Genomic DNA, 12048 nt, shown 5'->3' with positions numbered 1-12048 from the left:
AACAAAGGAAGAAAAATAAAAGTGCACGACACTCCAGTCGTTCTACCAGGTGAAGTCTGCAGACGGGCTCACAAAAAACAGGAAACTAGGAATAATTCAGGTTTTGCTTGAAAAGAACATAAAGGCTTACAGTCTCTCAGACTTGACGTTGACCTGAAGCTGATTGTCCTACACACACATGCTCACCTCTGCCTGCAGACACAGCTCAGCTCTGGGGAGAAGAGACATACACAAAAACGGCACAAAGACACACTAGGGGGAGACAAAGCAAGGCTCAGTAATTCGGTGAGCCAGATCTTCTTCCCCAGGGCTATGGTGGCTCGGATGTGACAATGTTTAAAGAAACATCCGCGGTGTTTTGAATTAAAAAGCTTCGTTGTGGTGTCAGTACCGCCGTGTTTTAGAGAACCGTTGTTTAATTTTTAACTAAATTCGTTTCGCGTTTCGAGTCATGCTTTAAACAGCTCGTTAATTAATTTGGTAAAAACAATTGAAATGGATACAGTATTTGCAAATGTTTACGACAAGCATGCGAAATACCCTGTTATTTACGACAACTCTGTACTTAGTGAAATAGAAACATTACAACGCTTCTGTTACAAACGTACTACGTCATCGACCCGCGTCCGCGATTGCTATGGGTTACTAGACGCGGGCGCTGACCCGCTGTCTGCGTTCTTTAACTGTATGCGCTGTAACATGGGCAAATTTACATTCAAATGTTCAGTTGTTTTTCATGTTGTTCTTCATTAAGATATCCATGATAACTGTTGGCTTCCTTAGCCAACAGTTAGTAGTTAGCTTTGGTATTATTCCATGTTGATTTTTTTTTCCATCGAGCACTGAATGCAACATTTAGACCTATTGTAGTATTATTTAATAGTAGTGTTGTATTACTGACAGTAAGTGTGCTTGTATTGTTTTGTTGCCATGCAATGTCAGTGCTGAAGCAAAATCTGTCTGTTAAGGTTCTAATCTACATGTGTACATATATTAGATGCAAGTTGAGTGCTTAAAATGCAGGTTTTAACACAACGGTCATCACCAGGGACTGTGAATGCATAGAGCGTGTGTGGATTGTTACTTTGATAGTTGTTTGGCTAGTCATATCTGGGCTTTGCTCATTGATACTCGTGTCTAGTAGGTGGCAGTGTTCCACTGTTGTGCTTTGTTCCTGGTACTTGTAAGGGTCCGCCACTAGAGGTCACTGTTTTTATTTTGTAGTTTTTGTTGGCCGACTCAGTTTCCCAGCAGGCACCTCGGTCAGGTGATGTGAGTGCACACCTGAATCGAGGTAGCCATCAATCAATCTATAAATAGCTGGGACTGGGAAACTGAGTTGAGCATTTTTGGTAACACCACTGTCATTTGTGTGTTCTGTTCTGTTCTGTTCTGTTCTGTTCTGTTCTGTTCTGTTCTGTTCTGTTCTGTTCTGTTCTGTTCTGTTCTGTTCTACTTTGATTTTAGTTGTGTTGACTTGGGCTCTCTTATTGGCAATGTTTCTGTGTATCTTGTGTGTGTCTGTGTTAGTGGAGCTGATTCAGTCCTGTCCTCCTGTTTTCTTGTGTTTAGCTAGAGCAGGTAAGTAGTTAGGTGTGTGTTTGGCTAGGAGCGTGTTAAGCTAAGATCTATGTTGAGTTACAGTAACTAGCATGCTTCTAGCCATAGCCCCTTTGTGTCTCTAGCTGTCCTGTGTTTCCTCTCCCCCTAGTGTCCCAGTGCGCCCCTCCTAGCTTTCGAGTACCGACTAGCTTGTTAGTGCCGCCTTGCTTAGTCTTGGAGGGCTGCCTCGCCTAGCCACTGGGTATCCTCTATGTTTCTGTGCCCCCATTCCCTAGTGTGTGTTAAGCTATTAGGTAAGTGTAGCTTAGTGCATTTTGGGGGTAAAGACATGCTTAGCTAGGTGTATGTGTAGCTAACTGCCATGGTTAAGCACTGCTTAACCATGTTTAGCTAAAAGCAATGCCTAGCTGATTGCCATGTCTTTAGCCCTCGTCCCGTCCCTCTCTTGGTCTCCCTTCTCTCTAGGGTCTCCCTTCTCTCTAGGGTCTCCCTTCTCTCTAGGGTCTCCCTTCTCTCTAGGGTCCAGTTTCAGCTCCACGTTCAACACCTGCCACAACACCCCGTTCATGACAGTACTAACTTGGCCTAGGTAATGTTGCGCGATGTTGTCACTTGTTTGGAATATTACAAACTGAAAAATTAAGAGTGCCTAAATTGAGACAAATATTGAGAGCAGTTTTGTGCGAAGAGTCCAAGCAGAGAACAGTTCAATTTTATTTTATTTGTATAGCGCTTTTAGCAATTTTCATTGCCGCAAAGCAGCTTTACACAGTAAAAAGAATTATTTAAGTTTGTATGAAATGTGAATTTGTATGAATCAAAATGGTCAGTTTGTCCCTGGTGAGCAAGCCGAGGGCGACAGTGGCAAGGAAAAACTCCCTGAGATGGTAATAGGAAGAAACCTTGAGAGGAACCAGACTCAACAGGGAACCCATCCTCATTTGGGTGAAACAGAAAGCAGTAAATGATCTGCATTTATACAGTGTGTAGGGTGGGAGGCAGTTCAGCTATAATAGCTGATGTTAATTGATGTTAATATGGAGTCCCGGTAGTTATTGAAGACCCAGGTAGACTTGTAAGAAGTTCCAGTCATGAACTGTCAAGTCCCCAGAGAAACAGTTGCCAACACCAGTCAAGGCCAGAACCATTTTCTAGGTAGAGAGAATCATTCCCAGACACCAGACACATCCCAGAGAGACACACGGGGCATCCATGTGACGAGATCTTCAGCCAGAAGCGGGGCACCAGGATGGGTCAGACAGGTCCGGAGGGCAGAGGGAGTCTGGATCACTGGCAGCTCAGGAATGACATGTGCTAGAAAGGTTTAAGCAAGTAGGAAAATAACGGTTTATAGAATTGTTGTGAAACCAGCAGTGTTGTATGGCTTGTAGACATTGGTGCAGATGCAAAGAAAGGAAACAGGGCTGTAGGGGCGGAGCTAAAGATATCCGAATTTGCTTTGAGAGTGACAAGAATGGACAGGATTTGGAATGTGTATATTGGAGGAACAGTGCAAGAAGGGCAGTTTGGAAAGAAAGTTAGAGGCCAGGTTAGAATACTTTGGACAAGTGCATAAAAGGAATAAGGCCTTTTTGAGAAGTAACTGTTAGACACGGAGTACAGGCAGAAAGATTTTGAACAGTTTTGTGTACAGTAGCAACACTAGACACAAAGTCTAGCCACATAACATTTTAATTTGTTTTAAGGTTCAATAGATTCTGATGCTCAAAAAAACAACATAAAAACTAATAAATACATTTATAATAAGAATAAGAATAAATTAATACTAATAGATAAATATTTTTTTCACCTGCTATACCTGAAATAAAAAAAAAAAAAGTTGCATTTATTGGTTTCCGATTCCTTTTATAGAAAAGTCAAATGAATTTAAATTCCCTTCAGTAATTTAAGGGGGCTAGTCCAATAGTAAATTGGTGTATATTTGGGGTATATAAAAAAAAAAATATATATATATATATATATATATGCATGTTAATTATTTATTTCTTGCGTTGCTTTTGGCATTTCTTGCGTTGATTTATTGATTAAAATTACAGCGACTGTAGCGATTGTGGTTAATTAAAAGATATAGATAAAACTAGGCTTTTTAACTTAAACTGGACCAGTGTTGTTAGCAATAGGCTAAAAACATACACAGCGCTGTCATCGCAGAGTAACTACGTCATCAAAACCGCGTCCCGTTAGAGGAGACGCGCTCCTTCAGGTGTGTTTTAAAAGTTCTACATTCGCTAACTTCTGTTGTTTACGTAATTTATGCATTAAAATACAGTGGAACCTCGGATCATGAGGTTTATGAGTGTTCCGCAAGACGAGCAACAATTTTTAATAATTTTTGACTTGAAAAACGAGCATTGTCTTAGTTTACGAGCACAGAGTTTCATGTTTCACGCATGCGCTTCTTGTTTTAACACAGAGTATCACGTCATCACAAGTGAGCCAGCGGTTTTTCTTTCTCTTGCAGCGGAATTGTAGGTAATCGTCTCTCCTGCTGGGTGCACACACACACACACACACACATACACACATTAACGGAGAGACCGTTTTTAAAATCGAAGTAACATCGCTAGTCGGGCTCACTACTGTAAAGTAAAAAAACAACAACAACAAAAAAACTAACAAACAAATTAAACAGCTCCCCACCTTTGAAAACAGTCGCGACAGAGAAGAGTTTGTGTGTTTGTTTGGCAACCTGAGAGGAGGGGAGTGTAAAGCCGAGACCTATCGTCTCCCCTGCTAGGTCTTGGTGCTTGCAGTGTTTTTGCGTGTGCGTGTGTGTTTGTGTATGTGTAAGGCAGAGAGTTTGTGTGTTTGTAAATGCGAGCGAGCCCCCCTTGAGCCCCCCTTCTCTCAGGTTGCCAAACAAACACACAAACTCTTCTCTGTCGCAATTGTTTTCAAAGGTGAGGAGCTGTTTAATTTGTTTTTTGTTGTTGTTTTACTTACAGCAGTGATCCTGTTAGTATGCGCTCACGTGAGTGTGACTAGGAATGTTCCTTGCAAATTTTTAAACGGTTTTAAAAACGGTCTCTCCGTTAATGTGTGTATGTGTGTGTGTGCGCACCCAGCAGGAGAGACGATTACCTACAATTCCGCTGCAAGAGAGAGAAAAACCGCTGGCTCACTTGTGATGACGTGATACTCTGTTCTTTGGAACAGGGAGCGGCATGCAGTTGCAGTTATACACGTGGGAGGTGCATAATTTTTATTGTCTCCCTGACATAGAGGTGTGCGGACTCAGTCCGGCGCACCTGAGGTTCGTTTTTCTGAGAGTGTTCTCAGAAACAGGGTAGATTGGTTAAATGCCTTATTACTTCACTATATTGGTATTTGATAAATGTGTGAATAATCTCTAAAGGTGTAGAGACACATGAATATTAAATAGAATTTATATTCCTGATAGTGTTATCAAGAACGCGGAGCTATTGCACATTTTTTATAATACCCTTATAAATTACAGTATATACTTATACACTCTGTTCGAACGTCACACCACCCGTAAGAAAAATAAATAAAAAGGTATATATTCTGGAATAATTCAATGAAACGAGCTTAAAGTGTCCGTAATTAAACTGACTATCTTGAGGTGTCCGCCTAACTTTGATACGCTAATTTACCAACAATTAAAGCATGCTTATAAAATTATTACATTTGTGAACACAATATAATGACTGCAGTAACAAAAATAAGTAAGTTAATAGATTCATTCATGATTAAGAAATAACCAACTATTGGCACAAGTTGGATACCAAATTATGCAGCGTTGACCTCCGCTGCTCTAAATTAAGCACAAGACAGATTGAGAGCTCATGACAGAGCAGCATGCACTTCTGACACAGACAACGAACTGATTGACTGACTTCAACTAAAATTTAAACCAACAGACCTGACATGACAAACACTTGTACGGATTCTATGTGACAAAGATTCAATGTCTTTCATGAATGTGACTGTACTCCTGTTTACACATACCTGTAACTATACTGCTTTAACAGACAAAACAGCAGCAGCAAGATTTAATCGTAATTTCCTCAACAGGGAAAAAAAAGAAAGGAAGCAAGCCGCATAACAAATCATGAGGATGTGTGATGCCATTGAACAACCTTCTATTTTATTTTAGATACAGAAATTTCATTGGATCAGCTGATGGTTGACTTTATTGTGTCCAATGAAATTTATGAATGTTGTGTATGTCTAACCAAAGGCATTTGTTTCTCATAGCAACATCAGACAAGGTGAAATTTTGGCACAATTCATCAGAGATATCCCTAAATCATCCATATGTAACTCTTATCTGAGATTGTACTGATTCATATGCTGATGCGTATCTTCTGTAGTGAAGGATTGAAGGCATGGGCCCATAATAAAATGCTAGTAACCTCTCTTCTGGGCTCCAACTGACTCTCTACTATACGTAAAATATCTGGGTCGAAGAAGAGATCAGCTTGGAAGATGACTTGGATGTTTTGGACACTAATTTTTTCTTACCTTACCCCATAAACACTACTGTATTAGTCTGAAAACACACATGGCAGAATTGTAACCACGTTATAGATTGTATTAAGTTATAATTGGCACATTGACATAATATATTTGATTTACAGGTAGATTAGTTAGTCTTTTACTCTTTTCTAGTCAATTGTGGAGAGAGATGTTTGGCTTCATGGTCTGGGGAACTGGTTTTGAATGAAATCTATTGATGAGAGACCAGAAGGACTGGGGATGGCCTGCTGAATTCTTAAACGAAAGTTTGGAGTTCAGGGTTCGGAATCTAGAGTTAAATATTACACTCACAGAGAGGAAGTTCATTATCAGTTCCTGTAGCTTAATGAAACCACAGGCATAATGAAGACAGGAAGGGGGCATATCTTCTCATTTTTACACAGGCACAGGGTTTGGATTAGTTAAAAAAATTTTTGATTTTGTAAATCTCCTCTATGCCAATGCCTGACTTCATTTATTGCCATGTTTTTGACAAATTGTAGTAAATTCTGTTAGAATTTAAGGGGGCACTGTAAGGTTTTATAATGTTGTAAGACCATGTAATCTAATAAGAAGATTCCTGTGCTCTGAGAACAGACCCCTCAAGCTTTCTGTGGTAACACCTTTTATATCTTGAATCCAGACGAGGATACCTCCAAATGGCTCTTGTCAGCTAGAACCCTTTTGTTCTGCAAATGTATCTCCTCTCACCTGTCTGTCTCCGGGTCCCTCTATGACTGATATGTTAATGACTGGTTCTTTTGATGTTCGGGACATAGCACCGTTTAAAGTGCTCTTTTTGCTGAGAATAAACAAAGATCTTCAAACATCATGCCTGTGTGTGTGTGTTTGTCTCTCCCGGTCGATCAGGCCCGGACCGATAAGTGTATCAAGGTGCAGCGGACACAACAAGAAATAACTCCTCTTCTCTTAGCTTAAAACTTGCTCGGACACACACTTCTTCATCATTTAAAACCTAACACTCTCCACACCTCTTTTATGTTGTTTTGTTTCAGTCTTTGTTCCAGTTTATTCCTGTAGGCCTCTTTTCCATCCCTAATTTTGCAAGCTAGCATTCTTTGAGCCTTTTTCACCACTTCCTTATCACCAGACCTAAAAGCCCTTTTTTCTCATTTAAGCAAGCTTTAATGTCCTTGGTGATACAGTCTGTCATGCTTTTAAAGTCTTCTCCATGTGGTTTACAGAGAACCTTCTATTCTGTAGCCTCAAAAAAATCCTGTAAGGCAGCAGTGGCTTCTCCTGACCACTGTCTCACATTTCTCATTGTAGCAGCCTGTCTCTGAACCAGGGGTTTGTATATTGGCAGGTGATGGACTAGCTTGTGAGCCAACCTTCCCAGGGGGCGTAGTGCTGCAGCACTGTAAGCACTTTTAACATTAGCATACAGCAGGTCTAGTGTCCTATTCCCCCATGGTGTGACCATCCACAAATTCCTCCTAAAGTTCTTTGGGACAACACCATTAAACATCACTAGAAATAATGTTTTATGTCACAACAAAGCCATTCAACTTCCCTGGAAGAACAACTGGTTTGATACACGCAGGTTGAAAGCTGAAACCACTAATTATCTTCAGACACCTGCATCACATAAGATTACACAACTTTCTCTTAGCCTAATTAAAAGGAATGTAAGAGACACACCAACATTCACTTCAAAAACACTAATATATAACTTAGGTCCCAGAGAACAATAGACAGTTATTTGTACTGCATTGCTTTTTAACATACCAGTCCATAGAAAGCTTCTTTGACTTAAATAATCACACAAACAAAAACAAACAACAAACAACAATGTAACATGTTCCTATAATCCTACCACAATAAAACCATCCATACCATAAAACCAACCAACCATAAAACCATTGTAAAGTACATAAGTGATTGCATTGTAATATGCAACCAGTACTGCGGCATCACATACAAACAAAGCAAACATAAATAGAGCAAAGTAACAGGACATACTAAAGCAGAATATAAACTCAGTGGCAAATAATTAAAGGATTCTATGAGTTTCAAGAAAAAAAAAACAACAAACATAAAGCTAAAATAACTTGTGCATGGCCAGATTTTGGAGAAAATCAGAGCACATGTTGCAGGACATTAATTAAATGAATAGTGATCAACATTGGTAGCATTTTTTGTTACTTCAGTAGTTAGACTTTCTAGTTGCTACCATTGCGACCCTATAAAATTAAATTAATCAATGCAGTTTTAAGGTTTTATAATATTGTAAGAAATTATAATCTAACAACATGTTTGTGCCCTGACAACAGACTGTGCTGTTATATACATTCAAATCGCTCTTGTCTGCTAGAACCCTTTTGTGTACTCAGGAGAATGCAAATGTATTTCCTCTCTTCTATCTGTCTCCGGGTCTCTCTATGACTGTCATGTTAAAGTCTGTGCTTTAAATACACTGGCTGCTAAACTAGATTGTAATTCAGATTTCTGTGTATTAGCACCTGTTTTGGGACAGGTGCCATTCAGACAAGAGTAAATAAACTAATGCCTGCCAACAGGATCTCCTAAAGTCAGACCTGTAAAACAAGACCTTTTGGTCTTATTGCTGTGTTTAAACCAGCTTAAAATAGCAACCACATAGCATTGCTTACTATGAACTGGGAGATACTAATAAACCTCTAAGAACTTCTGTAAAAATGAACATATACAGAGTCCGGGTAGAATCTGTTGTATAATGATAAAGAGCTCTGTAAATAAATGATAGTTTTATTTTACAGTTTAGCTATAGTATCCCAACTGTGATTCATTTAAATCAATTCAATTTTATTTTTATAGCGTTTTTAACAATTGGCATTGTCGAAAGCAGCTTTACTTGTCATGGTAATTGGAAGAAACCTTGGGGAGAAACCGGACTCAACAGGGAACCCATCCTGATTTATTCATTTATCTTCTATATTCATTTATCTTCCACACACACACACACACACACACACACACACACACACACACACACACACACACACACACACACTGGGTAATTTGGAAATGACAATTACCCAAGTTTGAATGTATTTCGACTGTGGGAGGAAACTAGAGTACCCAGAAGAATCCCACCAAGCATGGGAACATGGCCACAGTGCTAGCCCCTATGCCACTACGCTGCTCCGGCTGTAATTGATCATAATAACAGCATTTTATGGCTAATAATACAAAACTTTAAAAATAGGTTCAAAAAGGCTTTAAATAGACAAAAGTCTTTATAAGACTGAGATTGAATAGTAGCTAATGTGATGTAATAAATAATTAATTAATAAAAAATAATATTTTTTTATTTATTTTTCAAAGAATATGTGCAGAAAGGTTTAAAATCAAGAACTATTACATATAAATAAAAAATAAACTACATAAATAAAATAATAAAAAACAACAAAAAGAGTTTCTCTGGAAAAAGGAACTAACCAAATAATTATGGTGTTATGAGTTATGAACATACATTGGACTCCTCGGATTATGAGCATAATTCGTTCCGGAAGCGGCTTGTATTCCAAAACACTCGTAAATTAAAGCAAATTTTCCCATAAGAAATAATATAAATTTTAATTATTCATACTACAGCCCAAAAAAATAAATACATAAAAATAATTAACACAAAATATAAAGTAAAAATAAAACAAATTAACCTGCACGTTACCTTAAAAAAAGTAACACTTCTCTGTCTGTAAATCCCGACAGAGAACTGTTTACATTTATGCGCACAGGCACTATGTGTGCGTGTTTTTCTCTCTCCTGCGCTGCTAAGTGTGTGTTATGTGTGTGCGAGCGTAATTTGACACTGTGCCGGTTGTGTGTGAGTGAAGCACTCCCTCTCTGTTTCACACACACACACACACACACACACACACACACACACACATTAAGGGGAGAAAGAGAGAGAAGCGGCACAGTGTCAAATTATGCATGCGCACGCACATAACACACACACTTAAACACTGACACACACTAACAACGAGAAAGAATGTGTGTGCGAACCTGCGTGTGCATGTGTCAAATTACACACGCACACACACATAACACACACTCTGCAGTGCAATAGAAAGAAAAACACACTCACGCACATAACACACACACTCAAACACTGACACACAGTAAAGGCGAGAAAGAAAGAGAGCGTGTGTGTTTGTGTGTGTCAAATTATGCGCGCACACATATCACACACACTCTGCAGCGCAAGAAAAAGAAAAACACACACACACGGATGTTGATTATACCAGTAAGAGACGAGCACTAAGACCCAGCAGGGGAAATAAATACCCGCAGCGCCAGAGAGAGAAAAAACGTTGGCTCAGTTGTGATGACGCGATGCTCAGTGTCAAAACAAGAAGTGCATGCGTTATACATGATACTCGGTGCTCATAAACGATGACAACGCTAATTTTTTAAGTCAAAATTTATTAAAAATCTTTGCTCGTCTTCCGGAACACTCGTAAACCGTGTTACTCATAATCCGATATTTTATCTCACTGTATATTAAGCATGCATATTAGGCATGCAATTGCACACAGTCACACTTTAAATTTTGTTTTTCTGTTGTATTGAGTAGCGCTATACACTAAGACCCCACTTTCCATTGTTAAACATCCTTTAAAACAAAGAGGAAACCACTCTTTCAGGATCTTTAGAAACAAATTCCTGAATTTCTGCCCTACAAAGGCATAGATTATGGGGTTGAGGCAGCAGTGACTGAACGCTATGGTTTCCACCCACTGCATAGCCATGTTTAGACTTTGTTCCCACTGAGAGCTTTGCATGTATTCCAAGTGTTGCAGGAGCTTCAGGAAGATGACAATGTTGTAGGGCGTCCAGAAAAGGAAGAAAACAATGATTAAGACTACTATGCGTTTGACAGCTTTGTGTTTTTTCTCAGTCTTTAAAGTCATTAAGATAGGGATGATACGTGAATAGCAGAATACCATTACAGAGAGAGGGATGATCAAACCGAGGATGTTTAGCTCAATATAAGAGAATGATTTCCATGATGATCCTTGTGGGTATTCCATCATGCAGATAGATACATTGGATTCATTCTTCACTTGAGAGAAAATGATGGTTGGTAGAGAGGCTCCAAGGCTAAGCACCCACATGAACAAAGCCAGGGCCATGCTGGACTTGACAGAATTGTACTTGGGGAAAAGGAAGGTATTGGCATGAACAATGGCAGTGTAACGTTCTATTGTCATAAGGATCATAAAAAAAATGCTTCCATAGAATCCCAGCAAGTAGAGCGCTGTCACTGCATGACACATAAAGTTGCCAAAGATCCACTTAGTGACCGCAGCATAGTGAGCCCAGAACAGCAACGAGATCAGGAAGAGGAGGTCTGAAATTGCCAAGTTAAAGAGGCACAGATCTGACATGTTGGATATTTTGTGGTACTTGACCAGGACACACGACACCAGGCCGTTGCCAATAAATCCCACGATGATGACAATGCTGTAGAGTGAGGGGAGGAAGACTTTGCTGAATGACCTTACACTGTTACTGTTAGAGAGTTCAGAGCTGTATTTAGGGTCTAGATCATAGTAGTCCTTATAGTCATCATCTGTTTAAAAAACAGAAAACATTTCCTTTGTTAACAATTTATTAATCAATATTTACATGCAGTATATTATTCATTAGTTCTTTATAGTCAAAGTATAAACAGTACAATTCAAAAATTTAGACACCTTCTAATTCTGTTTTAAATTTTGCTATTTTCTACATTCTTAAACAATAATTCTTCTAAGAGTAATAGTGAAAGTTGGCTGTATGACAGGCTGATCTACGGTTTGATTTTTCCAAGGTTGGGCTTTGTCATGCTGAATGAACTGTATAGTCTATGAAGGGAAGTATATTGAACATTCATAAACTTCACAAAAGTTTTCACAAAAGTTTATATTAAATTATAGTTTATAAAGGAAGTTATATTAATGGCAGATACCTGAAACAGTGTGTATATCTCACTTC

General features: G+C 39.0%; 1 pseudogene; it reads right to left on the bottom strand.

The window, feature by feature from the left end:
• Window positions 1–10523: 10523 nt before the first annotated feature.
• LOC128519996 (C-C chemokine receptor type 5-like) lies at window positions 10524–11666 on the bottom strand (annotated as a pseudogene).
• Window positions 11667–12048: the final 382 nt, after the last annotated feature.

The sequence above is a fragment of the Clarias gariepinus genome, chromosome 4 (assembly GCF_024256425.1).
Source record: "Clarias gariepinus isolate MV-2021 ecotype Netherlands chromosome 4, CGAR_prim_01v2, whole genome shotgun sequence".
Lineage (NCBI taxonomy): Eukaryota > Metazoa > Chordata > Actinopteri > Siluriformes > Clariidae > Clarias > Clarias gariepinus.
This window is presented reverse-complemented; position numbering and strand designations above follow the sequence as displayed.